At 39.4% G+C, this 22,290-nt stretch overlaps 1 non-coding gene across 1 annotated transcript; it reads right to left on the bottom strand.

The window, feature by feature from the left end:
• Nucleotides 1–19,094: 19,094 nt before the first annotated feature.
• On the bottom strand, nt 19,095–19,201 carry LOC113834052. Its single transcript, XR_003482310.1, has one exon. It is a non-coding gene; the product is annotated as a U6 spliceosomal RNA (small nuclear RNA).
• Between the last annotated feature and the right edge of the window lie 3,089 nt (nt 19,202–22,290).

Genomic DNA, 22,290 nt, shown 5'->3' on the forward strand with positions numbered 1-22,290 from the left:
TGGAAATAGGTATAGAAATTTTCCAAAATTTTAAATTTGCCTAGTTGTTGTGGAACATGCCTTTAATCACAGAATTACAGATGCAGAGGGAAGTGGATATCAGAGTTCAAGGCCTACCTGATCTATAGAGCAAGTTCCAGGAGAGTCAGGGATACACAAGGAAACATTGTCTCACAAACAAAAGCAAAAAAATTAAAAATAGATATTGAGTCAGAGGGCCACTTGACTTCCCTTGAAAAAATAAAAGCAAGTTTCTGTTTTTCCTTTTTTTAAAAGAATTTGTCTTTTGATAAGAATAGCAAATGTCTTGCTGTGTGATTTAAGTGCACAGTATTTGTGCAAAAGAAAAGAAGCCTCTGATGAGGATTTTAAATATAAATCATATGGGCTTTTTTTGTGTGTCAACATACAACAGAATGTTTCCTTGCACTCATAGAAACCATCTCAAATCTTCCATCTTATCTGATGTATTGATAATGAGGCTTCTGCTCATCTTTGACAAAACAACTTTTTATTCCAACTTATTTTATTTGAATTAGAAACAGGATTGTTTACATGACAATCCAATTTCCCTTCTCCTACACGTCCTCCCCGCCCCGACCCCCCACAACTAAAACTTTATCTGTCACATATCTTTTCTGCTCCCCCTGGATGCTGGATGATGAGGCCTTCCATAGGGTGTCATCAGAGTCTTTCCTTTCCTTTGGGATAAGGCCTAGGCACACCCCTGTGTGTCTTGGCTCAGGGAGTATTCCTCTATTATATGGAATGGAATGGGCTCCCATAGTCCACACCTATGCTAGGGATAAATACTGGGCTTCTACAGGAGGTCCCATAGATTTCTGAGGTTTCCTCACAGAAACCCATGTTCCTTGGGTCTGGATCAGTCCCATGCTGGTATTCCAGCTATCAGACTTGGGAACAAGAGTTGCCGGATGTTCAGTTCAGCTGTTTCTGTGTGTTTCACCAGCGTGGTCTGCACCTCTGTGCTCTTCACTGGTCCTTCTCTGCATCTTGGTTCCAGTTCTGATCGGTGATTAGTTATGGGTGTCAGCTTCTACTTCCACCAGCTGCTGGATGAAGGCATATAAGTCAGTCATTAATCTCATAATCAGGGGAGGGCATTTAAGGTAGCCTCTCTGTTTCTGAGACAGTTATCTGGTAACATCTTTGTAGATCTCCAGACATTTCCCTAGTGCCTGATTTCTCTGTAAACCAAAACTGTCTCCCTCTATTATGATATCTCCATTCTGTTATCGTGTATTCTTCCCTTCACTCATATTTTCTGCTCCGTCATGTCCTCGGCATCCCTCTTCCTCTCCCCTTCTAATTCTCCTCGCTCCCCACCCTTCCCATGCTCCCAATTTGCTCAGCAGATCTTGAACCTCTCCCCTTCTCCAGGAGACCATGTATTTCTCTCTTAGGGACCTCCATGTTTATTAGCTTCTTTGGCAGTGTGGATTGTAGGCTGGTAATCCTTACTCTATGTCTAAAATCCTCATATGAGTGAATACATACCATGTTTGTCTTTTTGAGATTGGGTTGCCTCGATCAGAAAGGGTTCTTCTAGATTCATCCATTTTCCTGCAAATTTCAAGATTCCATTGTTTTTTTTCCGCTGAGTAGTACTCCATTTTGTAAATGTACCACATTTTCGCTATCCATTCTTCGGTTGAGGGGCATCTAGGCTGCTTCCAGTTTCTGGCTGTTACAAAAAGTGCTGCAATGAACATCATCGTTGAACATATGTCAAAGGAACATATGTCAAAGGAACATATGTGCAAAGGATTACATAATCTTCCATTAAGATACTTGCATATTCAGGTTTATTCCTGCCTATTTACAAGAGTAAGAACATGGGAAATTGCCTAGTTTTCCATCACCACATGAATAGATAATGAAAATATGGCATCTATGAACAACATAATTATATTCAGAAACACAGAAAAATTAAAGTATAAAATTATAATTGAAATAGATATATCCATAAATTATTAGATTTTGCTAAGTGACTAAGGCTCAGGAACTACATCATCTCTCTAATGTGCAGGACCTAGATTTCAATGTTAGATGCACAAATACACAAATTATATGAGTGTGAGTATAGACATACATCATGAAACCTGAAAGGATGTCATAAGAAGGATCAGTGGAGTTGAAGGAGTTATGGCAATAAAACACATGTGACAGGTAAGTCAAAAGGAATCTACTAAGAGTGGATGGTTGTATGTAGGGAAGTAGTTGTTGGAAAGGATGGAGGAGGATCAACATTAAAAAAGCATATTTTGTTTGAGAAGTGCATAATGAAAACAACTACTTTGTACAACTATTAGGAAGTAAAAGGGGTTTTGTGGGAGGATGTCCAAACTGGCCTATACCTGTAATCAGATTGGTGAATACCCCAACTATCATCATAGAGCCTTCATCCAGTAATTGATGGAACCAGATGTAGAGATCTACAACCAAGCACCAGGCCAAGCTCCAGAAATGCAGTCAAAGATGGAGAGGAGAGAATATATGAGCAAGGGAGTTTGATAATGATGGAGAAATTCACAGAGACAGCTCAACCAAGCTTGTGGAAACTCATAAACTCTAGCCCAACAGCTGTTGAGACTATGTGGGAAAGAAATATGCCCTCTACTTGTGGGAGACACTTGTACTGCTTGGACTAGTTGAGAGAACACTGGCAGTAGGAACACGATCTCTCCCTGGTATATGAGCTAGCTTGTTAGAGCCCATTCCCTATAGTGGGATGCCATGCCCAGCCTTAATGCATGGAATAGTAGCCTGGTCCTGCTCCAACTTAATGTGCCAGATTTTTTTGATTCCTCATGGGAGCCCTTACCTGTGAGGAGAAATTGACTGTGGGGTGGGCAGGGGGAGGTAATGAGGGAAGGTGGAGGGAGAAGTGAGATTGGAATGCAAAATGAAAATTAAAAAGTAAATTATAAAAGAAAAAGAGGTTATATATATATATATATACATACACATATATATTTATATAATGTAGTTCTTCACCCTATTAAAATATTTTCCCTAGGGCTGAGAACTAAGCCTTCTTTCCCCAAAGGGCTAAGAAGCAAGCCCTCTTACCCTAGGACTGTTTTTCCTATCCAAGTTTCCACAATACTTCCACATATCCAGACAAGTTTCTGTTTTTGAACTCACACCTATTCCACTTTTGTATTTCTTTGCAACTACATTTTAGTCAGCAAATATTTTAATATAGGTATCTCATGCATTAAATAATGTGACAAGTTAAGGGTAATTATCTCTCCTTTGTCAATATGGTTAAGATAAATCTGTGTAATATATAATTGATTATTTTTCCCCATGTAAGAATTTGGTACCTGATAATATGAACTTTACCCCCAGCAATCAAATACTAGCCCTTACCATTTTACTTGAGAATAATTACTAAATTTATTATTCAACTTCTGCATAAACCTCTATTCTCTCAGCTTTTTTGTATTTCTAGTCATCTAAGACATTCTGCTGTTTTGAGGAATTATCATGTGAAATTATTTGCTGAACCTGGCTTCCTGATGTGAAACGTTATCCAGTAGAATTGAACGTATTTGTGAAACATAAACACATTTTCTTTATCTGTCGCTTATAATTAAAGCAAGGTACTTTTTGCTTTGACAAATACCATATTTATTTTGGAATAAGAAGTAAAGTACATTTTTTGCATTTATTAATTGTACACAACCCTATAAACTTTAGCTGACAATTTCCATTTGAGTCTTCAGAAAGTTCTCTGCCCAAAGAGGCACCTCATAGTTACCCACCTTGAGGGCTCTGTATTCAGAGTGGGCTCTAATTTTTGAAAGATGCATTTTTCCCATCAGCAATCCTAATGTCCCCCTAGGGAGGAATTTGTCAAAGGAAGAATTTGTCAAGTCACCATCTTCACAAAGACCCTAGAGAAGAAATCTAGCTGATGTGTTTCTAGACTTCTGAAGGTGAAAAATGGGGCTGAGTAGCCGTTGGTGCCACAGGGACTTTCTTGGAAGTGTTGGCATACCTTCTGTGAATTAAATAAGACTAGTTCTTCTAGAGAGGAGAGTCATTTTCCTTAGAGAATTGCATGACATCACATGTAAAGCCAAGAAGCAGCTGTTTAGAGGGAATGACTCACTATCTGCCCATATTTACTCACATGAAATCACAAGGTGTTGGAAAGCAAGACAAACTTAGAAACCTTGAAATTTACAAATGGAAACAATTAAGGATAATTAAGGGACCTGATGGATGATATTGCAAGTCTTTGAACAGAAACTGACCCTTGGTTTTTCAGAGAAGTACTGCTACATGTCCTAAGCTGAGAAGATGATTTCTACATCATATGAAGAAGAGAACAACTTTCCACAGCTCTAACCTGCTGTTTTAGTATTTCATTACATGTAGATTTCTAAGAATTAGACATTCATAGTCAGAATAGTTTTTTTCTGCCAAGTGTGTGCACGATTGTGTTTGCATGTAAGTGTATGTGTGTGTTTGATGTGACTTGTGCAATGAGCATTTAGTCATCAATTAAAATAGTAAAATCCTATTGTTTTTCATGGGGAATGTGCATTTGGCATTATATATTGGAATCATGCCATATTTAACTGGAGTAAAATACAAAAAATCATATGAGTATACAGACTTTACATCACTCTTTTTTTAATTTAGAAGTACTCTTATTTAAATATCCATCCCCCCATTCCCTCGCCCTCCCATCTTCATGCTCCCCACCAATCCCCCAACTCACCCCCACCCACTCCCCAGGGATAGTGAGGCCCTCCACGGGGGACCTTCAAAGTCCATCACATCATTTGAGGGAAGGTCCAGGCCCTCCTTGCTGGATCTGGAACGCAATATTATCCCTCCAAAGGAAATGTGCTCCCAAGGTCCATTTGTGCTCTAGGAATAAACACTGGCTCCAGTGTTAGAGGTCTCATAGACTGTCTTGGCCTCCTAGCTGGCACCCACATTCAGAGGGCTTCGTTCAATCCAATGCTGTTTGCCCAAATTTATGACTAGGGTCTCCGTGCTCTCACTAGGTCAGGCCAACTGTTTCTGCTTTTATTTGGAACATGAACTTAAAGTTCTGGATACCCTTCACAAGCCATATTTTTGCCCATTACTGAATTCATCATGCAATTTTATCCTCAGAGGTGGAACCAGCATAGTTCTAGTGAGCTGGGTTTTTTAGCTTGTTTTGTGCAATTCTAGTAAAACAAGAACACTTGGGGAGACTGGATTTTACTCCAGCTGAATTCTTTCCAAACCTTAATTTTACAGGTTGAGGACACATAAGTACTAGCGGTGCCTCCTCACTACATTTGCCTAATAGTAAACAAGTGTAATACAGTGCATAAATATTTGATATGCAGTCTTAAATGAAAAAATATGTATTCTATAATGAATATTTAATTAGGACTGCAAACAGAATATAAGGAACGGAGCCCCTACTGGTTCTGAGACAAAGCAGAGTAAAATGAATTACCATCATGCAGGGAATGATATTAATAGTGTCCAGTTTTATAAATGAATCCAATTTTAAGCCACTTTAGTTGCTATCATACTGAGAAAGAGTGGGACATGCCTAACATATCATTTCCTTTCTAGAAAATGACAAGATTTAAGCAGAAAACAATTTTAACTTACTGATGTTTGCCTGCATTAAGTTTTTCTAATTACTGAGCACTCACAGTCCAGCATGACTTGGAAAACAAACAACCATGCTCTTTTCAGGACCAGTGCACCTCTTACAAAAGAATCAAAGTAAAGGGAAGATTGTTAGGGTGAGTTTACAGTGTAAGTAAAATTCTGCATTCACTCCTGTGAGTGAAATTTGAGGGAAACAGTTGGTGTTTTACTGTTTCTGTCAATGAAGTTTATTCTGTTGTGTTTGTTATTCAAATTGTTTGCAAGTGGAGAAAGCCACCAGTAAGTGAGGAAGCAATCACCAGGAAAGGTTCCAGTGGGTTAGCTCAAAATAAATTTTATTTCATGTGGTAGAAGTAGCGGCTACTGTGTTGGTTATTATACTAATGAGGATAATTAGACTCTAAAAATTGGACATCAGGTAAAGAAGTAATCAACTTCTAATATTTTCAGTGCTCCTGATTGAAGCATTCAAACCATTAACCTATCATTGAGTGATTATCTACTGTATGTTTGGATGGTCCTAGTCATTGTTTAAACAGGAAAGAGCAAGGTTATAGTATTCCAATTTTAAGATTTACTCTTTTACATGGAAAATAAGACCACCCTGCATGGAAAATATTGCTTAATTCTAAGATGAACTACCCAAATATTCCTTTATGCATTGACAACAGTCTTCCAGGGCAAAACCAAGCATCATATATGCTATAATATATATGCACATTTTGTATGTATACAAGTGTATGTGTCATTATATATTATATAATGATATGTGCATATAATATATAAATACATGTACTCACCTTTTGGTCAGATGAAAAATAAGTTTAGGTCAGATGTCCACCCAGAGTTTTCATTAACATGTATTATCTGTACAGACAAGGTATTTTATCTCTTCCCTGAAGCCTTCCTTAACTACATGTGAAAAACCCTTATGTGGGACAGGGGATTTGATTCAGCAGTTATGAGCACTGACTGTTCTTTCTAGAGTACCTGGGTTCATTTCCCAGAACCCACATGGCAGCTCACAACTCTTTGTAACTCCAATTCTAGGGTATCTGACAGCTTTATACCAATGCACATAGAATAATGTTAAGTAATTAAATACATATGAACAAGAGGAGGTAATATGTTGTCACACATATTAAATTTGTCCATGAACTAAGATGGATGGGTGAATGGATGGATGGATGGATGGATGGATGGATGGATGGATGGGAAATGGGAGGATGTGTGGGTGGATGAATGGTAGGAATCATGGGTTAATGTATAATGGAAAAGATAGATGGATGAATAGACTGATGAATGTTTGGATAAGTGGATGGGTGGATGGAAGGTAGTACTAATGAATGGACAGTGGTTAGGTAGAAAGATGGGTAAGTTGAGAAAAACATGAGTGTGGATGAAGAGAAGAAACTGAGTAGATGATCATCTTCCTATAGTGTTTTCTGAGCTTTACTATTTCTTCTAGAGATTGCTTGAGAAATGTTGCGGTTATTGAAAAAATCTTCAACTTACAGATTTAATAAGGATATGTTAATCAAAGCCTATACAAGACCAGTTGACTAAATATTAGTTCAAAATTATATCAAATGGTTTCATTTGTGTTTGCTTAGTTATTCTTCACAATCATTTCAAGAAATACTATTTTTTTCAATACTCTACATTTTAGTAATAATGAAACTAACACTAACATTGTTCAGCACTTTGCCTGGTTTATGATGGTAGAAAGTAATTACTGACTAGACATTTGAGCCAAGAGAATGACAGCCTTTTAGAACTGTCTCTTAGTAGCTATATTCCCTCATTATAGGCCTAACAACCCTTGAAGTATTCTATAGAATATGAATATAATATATGTAGGAGACCATCATCTCTCACTTTTCATAATTTTGCAAAGTATACCCACTACATAAAATAAAATGCCCAAATTGCTGACAGACTCTGCCCCTAACAGCATGTGATTTCAAGAATGGGCAAGGCTGTCCCGCGCCCGCTCTGTATTCCTCGCCAGCAAGAAATACACGCAGGACACTCGGATCCTTCTGCAGACAAGCTTTAATGCATTTTACCAGAGTGGAGACTGAACAGAGACTGAGCAGAGACTGAGCAGAGACATTGAACCAAGAAAACCATCCCTATATAAAAGGCTGACCAGCCGCCTGGGACGTATTACCCTATGAATGGCTTCAGCTCCTCAGGCAAAAATGAGCCACGGGATAGGCAGAGATCAAAGGAATGGAGATTACCCAGCGCCTGTGAAGTAATTCACACCTTGGTGTCTTCAGGCAACATTATAATGCAGGAACCGGCTTCCTACATATCCCCCTTTTTTATTAATTAATGAAAAGGCTTTATATTATTACAAGCAAATAGGTCACCCATATGTTGAGGGATAGAGGTAGAGGTTGACCTTCCCAAAATCAAACATTAAGACTGTGTACGGGAGTCACCATCAGGCTGTTAGCTTGACCCGAAGTACTCCCGACCTGTCCTCTGCCGTTTTTCTGGGAAAGGGAAATTCTCAGGGCAGGTAACCCTTATGCAGGTCAACGTACCTCCCAGAGAAGCCTGCATAATAGGCAACTCTGTGTGATGCCTATGCTCAGCATCCCTCTTTGGGGCTGTACAAACCAGACACTCTACCCTGTGCAATGAACCTAGGCTCCGGGTGTGCAAGAGCTGTCTGGTCGGCGGCCTATTGCTAGTAGCCAAAAATATAAGCGCTTGGATGATCTCTTGGTTTGAGCCCTGGAGCTTACATGCCAGTCAAAAGTAACAGCAATCCGTAAGCGGCTGCATCAAACAATTACACCCACCCCTTTTCTCACAGACCAGCCAAAAATAACAGCAATCTGTAAACGGCTGCATCAAACAATTACCCCCACCCCTTAATCAGTTGCCACATCTCCGCCAAGGACAGGAGTTAATCTGGATAACAATAGCGGCTCTCAACTCCCGGGGGTAGAGGGTGGAGTTTCGACTTTTGAAGGTCTGTAGAGGCTCTTTAGGTTGAATCTTTCTGGGATCCACAGGGGATTTTCTTCATCCTGTGAGAAAACACAATATCGCTCCCCTGGATCTTATGAGAATAGGATCCGGGCCTTTCCAAAAATCAGTTAAGATATCTTTCCATTTTACCATTTTCTTTTGGCCTTTTAGTTTTTGAGGTGAGACGCTTGGCCTCGGTATGGCCCCCAGCGTTAATGTAAATGAGGCTTTAAAGCCCCAGGCATTCCAGGCCTTTAAGAAGTGTTGAATAGCAGGCATGGCCTTTTCCCCTATCAAAGACTGGGAAAGCCATCTGTAATTTTCTCCGCTCCTCTGATGGTAAGAAGGAGTCGGTACCAAATAGTGGGGGTGCTGATGGAAGCACACCCGCTGGCATTTTTGGCCGTGCTGCTTCTTTCTCTAGCTCTGCTTCCTTGTTAGAGTCTAAAATCTCAGAGTCTGAGCTGCTCAGCTCCAAGGCTTCCAGTTTCGTTGCAGGGCAGAGGCTAGGTTCCTCATCTCTCCTAAATTTACCGGGGTGTGACCGGCCATTCCCCATTCTCTCTCCCTCCTTCTCTATCTCTCCCTCATCCAGCTGAGCTGTTCCTTTTAAAACTTTATCTCTTGAGCTTTTAGAGTCATCAGAGCTATCAAGATTTAAAGCTTTATACACTCCCTTGTCAGTAGACATTCCAGGAGGTCTTTTTTTCTTATTTGTTGCTGTATACACTCCCTTGTCACTAGACATCCCGGGAGGTCCTTTTTTCTTATATTTTATTGTTAGGCGCGCCCCATCTCTCACCATATTCGGTTTCTGATATGTAATTCTGGACTTCTTTAAGATTGCTACAACAGTGAGAAAAGTCAAAATAGCTCCTAGTAAAAGCATAGAAGCCTCTATATTAACCTCCCACAATAGCAACATTCCCAAGCCAAAGTCCAGAAAAATCATACCTCTCTGAATTTCTCTCATTACATTCGGTTTCTGATATGTAATTCTGGACTTCTTTAAGATTGTCCCAAGCCAAAGTCTAGAAAAATCATACCTCTCCGAATTTACCATCCTGCAGTTCTGAATCTGCCCTGTAACCAAGGGGTCTCTGTGGTGCTGGAGATGTTAAGCTTCCCGGGTTTCGGCACCAGATGTCCCGCGCCCGCTCTGTATTCCTCGCCAGCAAGAAATACACGCAGGACACTCGGATCCTTCTGCAGACAAGCTTTAATGCATTTTACCAGAGTGGAGACTGAACAGAGACTGAGCAGAGACTGAGCAGAGACATTGAACCAAGAAAACCATCCCTATATAAAAGGCTGACCAGCCGCCTGGGACGTATTACCCTATGAATGGCTTCAGCTCCTCAGGCAAAAATGAGCCATGGGATAGGCAGAGATCAAAGGAATGGAGATTACCCAGCACCTGTGAAGTAATTCACACCTTGGTGTCTTCAGGCACCATTATAATGCAGGAACCGGCTTCCTACACAAGGCATCCTGGATAAGATTGTAATCATGTATCTATGTCTTATTTGGGAAATGTGCTGTGGCTGGATAGATCAGATGCTTCCATGTATGGACTGTTTTCATTAACTAATATACTGACACCAAAGGCACCATGCACCATGGTGACATGCACTTAAAGTTAAAACTGGTCAAGGGGGGACCTGACACAAGCCGTGTTCTGTGAAAGGGCCCAGGGATGTTTCATACATGTGGGTGGATGGAGCTTTGCAATAATGTTATAATAGTTCCTCAGGTACAGTTTTTGCCTTCACTACAAAGGTGCTGCATTGCTTCTGTAAAACTAAGTGATATGCATGTGAAGATCATGTAATGGAAACAAACCAAACCCATATACTCTCTGTAGTCCTGTATGCCAAAGCTAGGATTTGGTGATAAGAAAGAGACTAAAACACCAAAATTTAGACTTCTTGTTCTTTGCTGAAAGCTGTCTCTCTGATCCTTAGTAAGTCACCTAACACTCTGAATCTCTGCCCTTTCTGATGGTGTTTAAAAGTAATGTTAGGAGGGCTCAAGAGGGACACAAGGGACTCCCTAGGAAGGGGAAATAAAATAGATTTAGCAGGTGGATTTTGGGCAATAGAGTTGAAAACAGGAGGGATCAGCCAGAGGGCAGATACTTGAAATTGGAACAACTAGATATGAGGGTATGGGGAATTTCAGGGGCAAGGTGGAAATCTAGTGCAATGCAAATTCCATGGGATCTATGGGAATAACACTGGCAAAGACTACTAGTAATGGGTACAGGTACCCTGAAGTGCCATCTTCTGTAACCAGGCAAGGCCTCAAGTGGAATGATTGAATTACCTACCAACCCAAACAACATTTTATGTACAGTTTGTTCTGCTTGAAGCTTATATGAGTTATATGAGTTTGCTTGATGACCTTGGGTCACCTGCTCTTATCTGAGGATATGCTTGGTGGGGAGGGTAGGAAAGAGAAATGGTGGTTGGGATGTAATATATTGAAAGAATAATAAAAACAACTCATGTGTTCTTTTTAATTTTTAAGCTGTTTTATTCTTTGAAAACTTCATGAAAGTACACACAAATTTCAGTCATTGTCACTTCCATTATTCTCTTTCATCAGCTACTTTCCTCTTCTAAGCCTCTGAAGACTTCTTGTCTCAGAGTAAAAGCATGATCTGGGCTACTAAGCTTGGGTGACCTTCTGACTTCTTGATATATTCTTCAAGTTCTCTTAAAATTGTTTATAAAGGAAAATATTCTATTAGGAAACAATTTTGTATCTTTCTTGTGCATAGGAAGGTAGGCAAGGAAGTGTCCCATAAACATTTGTTGAGTTAGAAGAAAGTGAAATTTATCTGTACAGTTACAAAGAAAATCAGAGCCAGAGGATGGTGGCCTCTCCTCTGTGCACTTGATGAATTTGCCTAAATTTCTCATTAATCTTTACAGTAGTTACTTTTACGAGAAGTCAGGAAACAAATGAAAGTTCCTCTCTTATGATCAACCAGTTATAAAACCCGGGCTTGTTGGTCCTCAGTGATGGCCCACAACCATTGGTATACTTATCTGGGGCTGATAGTTATAACTCTGCTCCAGAAACTACTACTACAAAAAAACAAAAACAAAAACAAAAACAAAAACAAAAACAAAACATCATTTTCACTAGTCAGAACAATAAAATTGTAGGGATCTGACTTTTAAAAAATATCTAATCCTCAGATTTCACTGAAGAAAAAAGAAATTAAAATGTCTCTTCACCTTACCAGAACTACTATAAAGTAAAGTAGGGATGAAATTTAAAGCAAGTTAAAATGTGATGTCAGTTAGTGTTATTAAAGGTAGCTTAATTTTCCAATGCACAAATATTTATTCTTTATCAAATTTAGGAATCACTCCTAATATATAAAAAACACACCACTCCTACCATGTTTCATGATAAAAAGACTTGTTTGAAATGACATTTACATGGCACAGGTAGCTCATTTGATGTAAAACAACCCTCTCTCAATGATCCCCTACTACTACACACAGTGTTCTGAAAGTAGCCTGTGCCCAGAGGTCATGTGGTAACTTCCACATCTTATCTCTAAATGTTTACACACGTACTATTGAAATTTGAAAACTGCTTTGGAGATGTTTTCTACTATTAATGTTGAATACCCACATAATGTGAGTCATTAGAAATTTTAAATGTTCTCGTAGCCACAATTAAAAAGTTACAAAGAAAAAGTTAAAGTAGTTAATATTTAAATATGATTCAACACAAATTACACATGTAATATTTATTATCATTGGTAACTGATATAAAACTATGGATGAATTACTGGTTGATGATTTTATAAGCCAATTTGAAGTCTAATAGCCAAAGTTACATTCATACTAAAAAGACATCTTAGTCAAGACCTGCCAAGGGCAGTTGCTCAGAAGCCTGTCCGGGACAGACATCACCATGGACCCTACAGCATCTCTTGTAAGGGCAGCTTTTGCTGAACAAAAAACTACCATATGAGTTATTTGTTGCATATAATTTCTTTTTGTTTGCTTCATTTGTATTAATTATTATTATTATTATTATTATTATTATTATTATTATTTTGTTTTTGTCTTTGTTTTTGTTATTTTAGACAGGGTTTCACTGTGTTGCCTAGAACTCAGCATAAAGATCAGACTGGCCTCAAATTCATAGAGATCCTCCTTCCTGTGTCTCCTGAAAGATGTTATTAAAAGTGTCAACCACCACTCCCAGCCTACTAGCTTTATTTTTATTTTTCTGCTTGCTTTACATATTATATGAATTCTATAATTTCCTCAGTGTCCTATACATCTCAGTTGGCTTTACTTTACTATGAATAGCTTTGTAATTGTCTATTTTTGGTCACCTGGTTTTCTTTCTTCATTATTGAACATGAATCTCCTATGACAACAGAAACCGAAAACAAAGGGTCTTCTGTGTTACTGAACAATAATCTTCCTGTATGTGTCTCTGCTCTATTTGCAATCCTCCTTTTCCACTAATAAATCATTTCTAGTAATCACAGAGAAGCTCAAATTTTTCTTCAAATCCAGGATCTTTCTTCAGTTCACTATGAGATAATTTTACATGTTTCTGAATGTCTATGGCATGGGCTTTTGCAGGAAGTGAATCACAGCACTAAGACCGTGCCATCAGCTGTTCTCGGGGTCCATTAGGAAAAACATTGTTCCAGGAGAATTACTTTAAAAATAGTAACATTTGGTGGTTATGGATCTAAAATAGGCTATTAATTTGCCGTGAATTATGAGATCCAAGCAGTTAAGAATCATATGTACTGTCATCTTTGCCTGTAATGCCATTCAAATGAGCAGCTGACCTGGTTAATCTTCATTTATACTAGCATGTTGAGATCTAGACTGTTTATTGAAATATGAACTTACATCATTCAATAAAGTACAGAAACCTACTCAATATCCCATGTGGGAAGATGTGATTCCAAAAAACAGGACTTATTTCCTCCAGTCTTAAGCTTTTTAAAGCTGCATTTCTGTAGCTATATTTAAACTATTTATAGGATGAAGACTTTGAAATTTAATGAGATTTAATTTGTCAATATATTTATGAAATCACAAATTGTTTAATATTTCATTTAATCAGATTGGCAGCCCTCTGGAGAGATCATTACCCTGGCAACTCTCGTGTGTTCATGCCATTTCCCACAGCAGGATTTTCTTTATTATTATTATTATTATTATTATTATTATTATTATTATCATCATCATCATCATTATTATTAATTCAAGTTAGGGAACAGGCTTGTTTCACATGTAAGTCCCCTCTCCCTTTCCCTCCCCTCACCCCCATTCCTTCTCCCCCACCTCCAACCTACCCCCCACCCCATTCCACCCACCACTCCCCAGGCAGGGTAGGGCCCCCAACAGGGGCTCCACCAAGTCCACCAAATCTTCCTGTGCTGGGCCTAGGCCCCACCCCATGTGTCCAGAGACAGAGCGCATCCCTTCAAGTGGGATGGGCTCTCAAAGTCCCCCCCACACACAAGGGCAAAACACCAGTCCACCTTCGGAGGCTCCCAGGAGTGCAGAGGCCTCCTTATTGACATCCATGATCAGGGGCCTGGATCAGTCCCGTACTGGCCTCCTAAAGAGCGTCTGGGGTCGATATGGTTTCCCTTTTTCAGGGCAACTCTTTCTGTGGGTTTCTCCAACCTGGTACAGACCCCTTCATTCTTCATTCCTCCCTCTCTTCAACTAGGTTCCAGATTTCAGCTCAGTGTATTTCTGTGGATGTCTGTCTCTGCTTCCATCAGCCACTGGATGAGGACTCTAGGATAGCATAGAGAGTAGTCATCAATCTCATTCTAGAGGAAGGGCTTCTAGGCCATCCTCTCCTCCACTGCCCAGATTGTCAGATCATGTCATCCTTGTAGGTCTCTGGAGATCTTCCTAGTTCCAGATCTCTTCTTGGACCTATAGTGGCTCCCTATGATATGGTATCTCTCATCCTGCTCTCTCTCCTCTATTCTTCCCAAAACTCAATATCTCTGCTCCTCCATTTCTTCTCCTCTACTCTTCTTCTTGTGCTCTTATTGTGGCAGCACCCATTCCCCTACCCTCATGCTCTCAATTAGCTCGGGAGTCCATGCCACTTCCCATTCCTGGGGTCTATTTATCCCTTAGAGTCATTCATGATTTCTAGTTTCTTTGGGGAAGAGGATTATAGGCTGGTACAGGTTTTCTCTATGTCTAAAAATCATATATGAGTGAGTACATACCATGTTTGTCTTTTTGTGACTGGGTTACCTCACTCAGGATGGTTTCTTCTAGTTCCATCCATTTGCCTGCGAATTTCAAGATTCCATTGCATTTTTCTGCTGAGTAGTACTCCATTGTATAAATGTACCACATTTTCTCTTTCCATTCTTCAGTTGAGGGGCATCTAGGTTGCTTCCAGGTTCTGGCTATTACAAACAATGCTGCTATGAACATGGTTGAACATATGTCCTTGTTGTACGAACATGCAGTATTTGGGTATATACCCTAGAGAGGAATGACTGGATCTTGAGGTAGATTGATTCCCATTTTTCTGAGCAACTGCCATACTGATTTCCAAAGTGGTCTTACAAGTTCACACTCCCACCAGCAATGGAGGAGTGTTCCTTCTTCTCGCATCCTCTCCAGCATAGGTTGTCATCGGTATTTTTGATTTTAGCCTTTCTGACAGGTGTGAGGTGGTATCTCAGAGTTGTTTTGAGTTGCATTTCTCTGATGCCAAGGATTTTGAGCACTTTCTTAAGTGTCTTTCAGCCATTTCAGATTCCTCTGTTGAAAAATCTATGTTTAGTTCTGTACCCCACTTTTTAATTTCATTGTATGGTGTTTTGGTGGCTAGCTTCTTGAGCTCATTTTATATTTTGGAAATCAGTCCTCTGTCAGATGTGGGGCTGGTGAAGATCTTTTCCCATTCTGTGGGTGGTCGTTTTGTCTTACTGACTGAGTCCTTTGCCTTACAGAAGCTTCTCAATTTCAGGAGGTCCCATTTATTGACTGCAGACCTCAGTGTCTGTGCTTCTGGCATGATGTTCAGGAATCATTCTCCTGTGCCAATTTGTTCAAGGGTTATTCCCACTTTCTCTTCTAGAAGATTCAGTGTGGCTGGATTTATGGAGAGATCTTTGATCCATTTGCACTTAAGTTTTGTGCATGGTGATAGGTATGGATCAACCTGCAATTTTCTGCATGTCAGAATCCAATTGTGGCAGCACCTTTTGTTGAAGATGCTATCTTTTTTCCATTGTATAGATTTAGCACCTTTGTCAAAAATAAGGTGTTGGTAGGTGCGTGGGTTAATTTCTGGGTCTTCAATTTGATTCCATTGGTCTATCTGTTTATTCTTGTGCCAATACCAAGCTGTTTTCAGAACTATGGCTCTATAGTAGAGCTTGAAGTCAGGGATGGTGATGCCTCCAGAAGATCTTTTATTGTAAAGAGTTGTTTTGGCTATCCTGGGTTTTTTTTATTTTTCCATATAAAGTTGAGTATTGTTCTTTCAATGTCTGTGAAAAACTGTGTTGGGATTTTGATGGGGATTTCATTGAATCTGTAGATTGCTTTTGGTAGAATTGCCATTTTTACTATGTTAATTCTGCCTATTCAAGAGCATGGGAGATCTTTCCACTTTCTGGTATCTTCTTTAATTTCTTTCTTTAACGTCTCAAAGTTCTTATTGTACAGGTCTGTCACTTGTTTGGTTAGTGTTACCCCCAGATATTTTATGTTGCTTGTGGATATTTTGAAAGGTGATGTTTCCATGATTTCTTTCTCATTGAGTTTATCATCTGTATACAGTAGGGCTACAGATTTTTTTGAGTTAATTTTGTATCCTGCTACCTTGCTGAAGGTATTTATCAGCTGTAAGAGTTTCCTGGTAGAGTTTTTCGGGTCACTTATGTAGACTATCATGTCATCTGCAAGTAGTGAAAGTTTGACTTCGTCCTTTCCAATTTGTATCCCTTTGATCCCCTGTTCTTGTCTTATTGCTTTAGCTAATACTTCAAGTACAATATTGAAGAGGTATGGAGAGAGTCGACAGCCTTGTCTTGTTCCTGATTTTAGAGGAAACGCTTCGAGTTTCTCTCCATTTAGTTTGATGCTGGCTATTGGTTTGGTGTATATCGCGTTTATCATGTTTAGATATGTTCCTGTTATTCCTGTTCTCTCCAAGATCTTTATCATGAAGGGATGTTGGATTTTGTCAAAGGCTTTTTCAGCATCTAGTGAGATGATCATGTGGTTTTTCTTTTTCAGTTTGTTTATATGGTGGATTACATTGATGGATTTTCGTATGTTGAACCATCCTTGCATCCCTGGGATGAAGCCTACTTGATCGTGGTGGATGATTTTTCTGATATGTTCTTGGATTCGATTAGCCAATATTTTAATGAGTATTTTACCATCGATGTTCATGAGGAATATCAGTCTGTAGTTCTCTTTCTTAGTCTTATCTTTGTGTGGCTTGGGTATCAAAATGATTGTAGCCTTGTAGAAAGAGTTTGGCAATATCCCATTTGCTTCTATTGTGCGGAACAGTTTGAGGAGTACTGGTATCAGCTCTTGTTTGAATTTCTGGTAGAATTCTGCAGTGAAGCCATCTGGCCCTGGGCTTTTTTTGGTTGGGATGCTTTTGATGACCACTTTTATAACATTAGGGGTTATAGGTCGATTTAAACTGTTTAATCTGATCTTGATTTAATTTTGGTAAGTGATATTTATCCAGAAAACTGTCCATTTCCATTAGATTTTCAAATTTGTGGAGTACAGATTTTCAAAGCATGACCTAAAGATTCTCTGGATTTCCACAGTGTCCATTGTTATATACCCCTTTTCGTTTCTGATTTTGTTAATTAGCATGCTCTCTCTCTGCCTTTTGGTTAGTTTGGCTAGAGGTTTGTCTATCTTGTTGATCTTCTCAAAGAACAAACTCTTTGTTTCATTGATTCTTTGTAATGTTTTCCTAGTTTCTACTTTATTGATTTCAGCTCTTAGGTTGATTATTTCCTGGCATCTACTTCTCCTTGGTGAGTTTCCTTCTTTTTGCTCTCGTGCTTTCAGTTGTTCTGTCAGTTCTCTAATGTGACTTTTCTCTAGTTTCTTCACGTGGGCACTTAGCGCTATGAACTTCCCTCTTAGCACTGCTTTCAGAGTGTCCCATAAGTTTGGGTATGTTGTGTCTGCATTCTCATTAGATTCTAGGAAGCCTTTAATTTGTTTTTGTTTTGTTTTTTTTTTATTTCTTCCTCAACCCAGGAATGGTGCAATTGGGTGTTATTCATTTTCCAAAAGTTTTCAGGTTTTCTGCCATTTGTATTGTTGCTGAATTCTAGCTTTAATGCATGGTGGTCTGATAAGATACAGGGGGGTTATTTCAATTTTTTTGTAACTATGGAAGTTTGCTTTGTTGCCTACTATGTGGTCAATTTTAGAGAAGGTGCCCTGTGGTGCTGAGAAGAAGGTATATTATTTTGAGTTTGGATGCAATGCTCTATAGATATCCGTTAACCCCATTTGGGTCATAACTTCTTTCAGATCCTTTGTTTCTTTGTTAAGTTTCTGTCTGGTGGTCTTGTCTAGTGGCATAAGGGGGTGTTGAAGTCTCCTACTATAAGTGTATGTGGTTTTATGTATGGTTTGAGCTTTAGTAATGTTTCTTTTACAAATGTGGGTGCCGTTGTATTTGGGGCATAGATGTTCAGGATTGAGACTTCATCTTGATGGACTTTTCCTGTGATGAGTATGAAATGCACTTCTTCATCTCTTTTGATTGATTTTAGTTTAAAGTCCAATTTGTTAGATATTAGGATTGCTACCCCAGCTTGTTTCTTGAGGCCATTTGATTGGAAAATCTTTTCCCATCCTTTTACTCTGAGGTATCGCCTGTCTTTGAAGTTGAGGTGTGTTTCTTGTAAACAGCAGAAGGATGGATTCTGTCTTCGTATCCATTCTGTTAGCCTATGTGTAAGTTAAGACCATTGACTTTTAGGGATATTAATGTGCATTGTTCATTGGTTCTTGTTTGTTTTGGATTTATTGTTGGTGGTGTCATTGTGTGTGGATTTTGCCCTCCTGCTTCTTTTTGTGTTTGGCAAAATTAGATTATCTATTGCCTGTGTTTTTGTGCATGTAGTTATGTTCCTTGGGTTGGAGTTTTCCTTCCAGAACCTTCTGTAGTGCTGGATTTGTGGATATGTATTGTTTAAATCTGTTTTTGTCATGGAATATCTTGTTTTCTCCATCTATAATGATTGAAAGTTTTGCTGGGTACAGTAGTCTGGGTTGACATCCATGCTCCCTTAGTGCTTTTGGGTATCTATCCAAGACCTTCTGGCTTTCAGAGTTTCTATTGAGAAGTCGGGTGTGATTCGAATTGGTTTGCCTTTATATATTACTTGGCCTTTTTCCTTTGCAGCTCTTAAAAATATGGGACGCTTCACAAATTTGTGTGTCATCCTTGGGCAGGGGCCATGCTAATCTTCTCTGTATCGTTCCAATTTTAGTATATGTGCTGCCAAAGCGAGCACCCACAGCAGGATTTTCTGCCATCCTCTATCCTATGAGCACTCACCAAGCACACTTCTGGGATGTGCATGTGTGTCCAGTCCCACTGTTCAGGGACACATGGGTTCATCTACTGCACTAGGCAGAACAAAATCATGGGTATGAGGTCCCATTCTTCAAGGAAAGATGTTGTTATCTGCTGCACTGGATTGAGCACAGGCTAATGTAGAGCTGGTCTTCTCTCTGGCAGTTGTTAAAGGATTACTAGAATATTATAGCCCAGATCTGCTGTGATCTGACTAACACTGTTACATTCTTTAATTCTTAGACTTAGAGCTTCTGGTGACCATCTAGGGAACTTAGCATGAACATTGTCCTTGGCCAGCAGAGTCACTGTTCTTTGTGTTTGAAATGAGTTTCTTGAAGGGGATTTCAAGGAACTTCCTGCTATTTCATGTGAATATGTGTGTGTGTGTGTGAGTCCAAGTGTGTATTGTCTATGTATTTTATGTGATTGTATGTGTGTTTATGTGTATCATTGTATATGTGTGTATATGTTTATATACACATTTATATGAGTGTATATGTTCATGTATGCGAGTATATGTGTGTATAGTGTGTGTATACATGAATGCTTATGTGCATAAGTGTATTTTAATGTATGTATATATGAGTATGTGTGTATGGGTATATACACACATATATTTTTTTTTGTGTGTGTGTGTGTGTGAATGTGTCCCCGTAGGTATGTATGAAAGTGTGCACATGTTTATGTATGTTTCTATATGTGCATTGTGTATATGTGAAAGTATAAGTGTGTATATGTATGTGTATATTTGTGTATGTTTATGTGTGTACACATATGTATATGTCTGTGTGCATATGTGTGTATGTGTATACATTTGCATATGTGTAAGCATATGTACATATGTGTGTGCATGTATATGTGTAGGTGTATGTATATTTCATTTTTGTGTGCATATACATGTGTGTATAGTGTGTGTGTGTGTGTGTGTGTGTGTGTGTTGTGTGTTTTATGCCAATTGAATTTGAATCAGTGGTCCTACTCATGTTAGGCAAGCACTTTTCCAATAATATAAAGGCTAAGCTCTTTGATTATTTGTAAAGGCTTTTTCAGGACAAGGTAGTGCTCACTCTATAGTCCCTACAGGCTTTAAACTAGCAGTCCCAATGCCTTAGCAATCCCAGTAGTTAAAGTTCTTACTGTGTTTGGTACTCCTCATATACAGAGTAGCCATAACAGCATGGATGTTATTTTGATTAGTTTGAGAATTACCTATCCAGTTAGTAATCACTTCTCAGCATCTGGAGAGAATTTGCAGAGATTTGGGCACTAAGGGAAATAAAATCTGCCCTGACTTGAGTATTACTGATTTCTGTTGGCCTAGATAGCAGGAAAACAGGAGAAGGAAAAAGTTTTGAGATGCTAATTCACTCCCCCTTGCTCTCTGTTTCCTGGCCACCAAGATGTGAACAGCCTTTCCACTGGGAAATCGAGGCCTGTCTCCAAACTACTCTTATATAAACAGTGAGCTCTGAACTGAATCTTCTGAAAGTGTGATCCAAAGTAAACCTTCCTTCCTCAGTTGATTTGGTCAGGTGTTTCATCACCATGGAAAGACCGACTGATAGAAATATGTTTGGCTTTGGTGATAGGCCTATACACATTTCTCTACATTTGCCAGGCTACACCTACCCCAAGAACATGTACTTTATGAGTTTACATAAAGATGGAGGTCAGAAATAAACTGTACCTGTGTTTCAACTCAACATTTGGCTCCACTTCTTAGTTGCTGTTTTGTGACTATGAACTGTGTGGCCTACTCTCTGGACGACCACACAAGAAGGCTGCTAAGGAACAGTTAGCAAGAATGGGAAGACAGATCTCCCATGGCCTGACATTGAATTCTACCCTTGGACTTGACCTGTTATTCAGTCCCATCACTCTGTCATTTGCAGCTGGAACTGTGATCTGAAGTGTATTTCACAAAAGGTCATCTCACCGCCCTGGAATGCCAGCATTGCCTGGGGTAGTACAGCATTCTTAGGAGGAATGGCAGCAGATGTGCAGTTTATGAATCAGGAAATGCAATGTTCAGTGGAGCCTCGCTGAGTGATACAAGAACCGACAGAGAAGGTCATGCAGACAGAAAACAGTACAGACTTCCCACCCTATAGACACACCCAGCTACCCTTCAGGTGGTAGTGGTGGATCCTTCTATACTGGATATTTCAATTCAGCAAACAGGTCACCCCTTTTATGCAGCACCAGGGCTGGTCACCTCCTTCATCCCTCTTTCTGTCTCCTAATATACTGGACTGACACCTGTCTTAGTGATTTGACCTTCTGAATGTCTTACAAATCTGTGTTTAACCATAGAACATAGGAAATGGCACAAATTGGTCTGGAAACAAAGCTTGATAAAGTGCTACATGTGGTTTTGCTCAGCTGGGTTGAGAAGTGTTATCGAATGCCAGCTCTGTGGGGACTGTTCCTATCGGATGACTTCCTCCTTACAAACAAACACAGTTGAATTCTGTAATAACAGAAGTAAAAACAGAGACTTGAGAATCAACTAAAAATCCAACATGTATTTATATTGCCTCTGAGACTTGTAGAAATGTTTGTAAATAGGAAATTATATAAGGGAGTTTGAACCCTCTACCCAATTAAGGTTAGTGTGAGCACTCTGTATCTCAGAGGTGATGGAGCCTGGGAGTTCACATCACAGCCAGAAACCCAAGGGCAGCTTTTCCTCTCTGGTTGTTATTCACTTGTTGGGCTCCCTTGCAACAAGTGGGGCTGAGGGAGGTGAATACATAACAACATGAATGCCCTTAGAGGCCAACAAACAGCTGAGCTCTACAGACCTTGCAACAACTCAGACATCCGAAGAACTGGAACTGCCCAAAAGAGGGCACATGTGGTTATTGAAGCTCTCAGGTCCACAGCCACTACAAAGAATTTGAATGCACACTAGTCCTGAGATTCCTGAGATTTTTAACTATGCTCCCTACCTGGGGGCCTTGGATAGGGACACAACCACATGATATATCATAAAGTGCACAGTGTGGTTGGAGGACAGAAAGA

The sequence above is a fragment of the Cricetulus griseus genome, chromosome 2 (genome assembly GCF_003668045.3).
Source record: "Cricetulus griseus strain 17A/GY chromosome 2, alternate assembly CriGri-PICRH-1.0, whole genome shotgun sequence".
Lineage (NCBI taxonomy): Eukaryota > Metazoa > Chordata > Mammalia > Rodentia > Cricetidae > Cricetulus > Cricetulus griseus.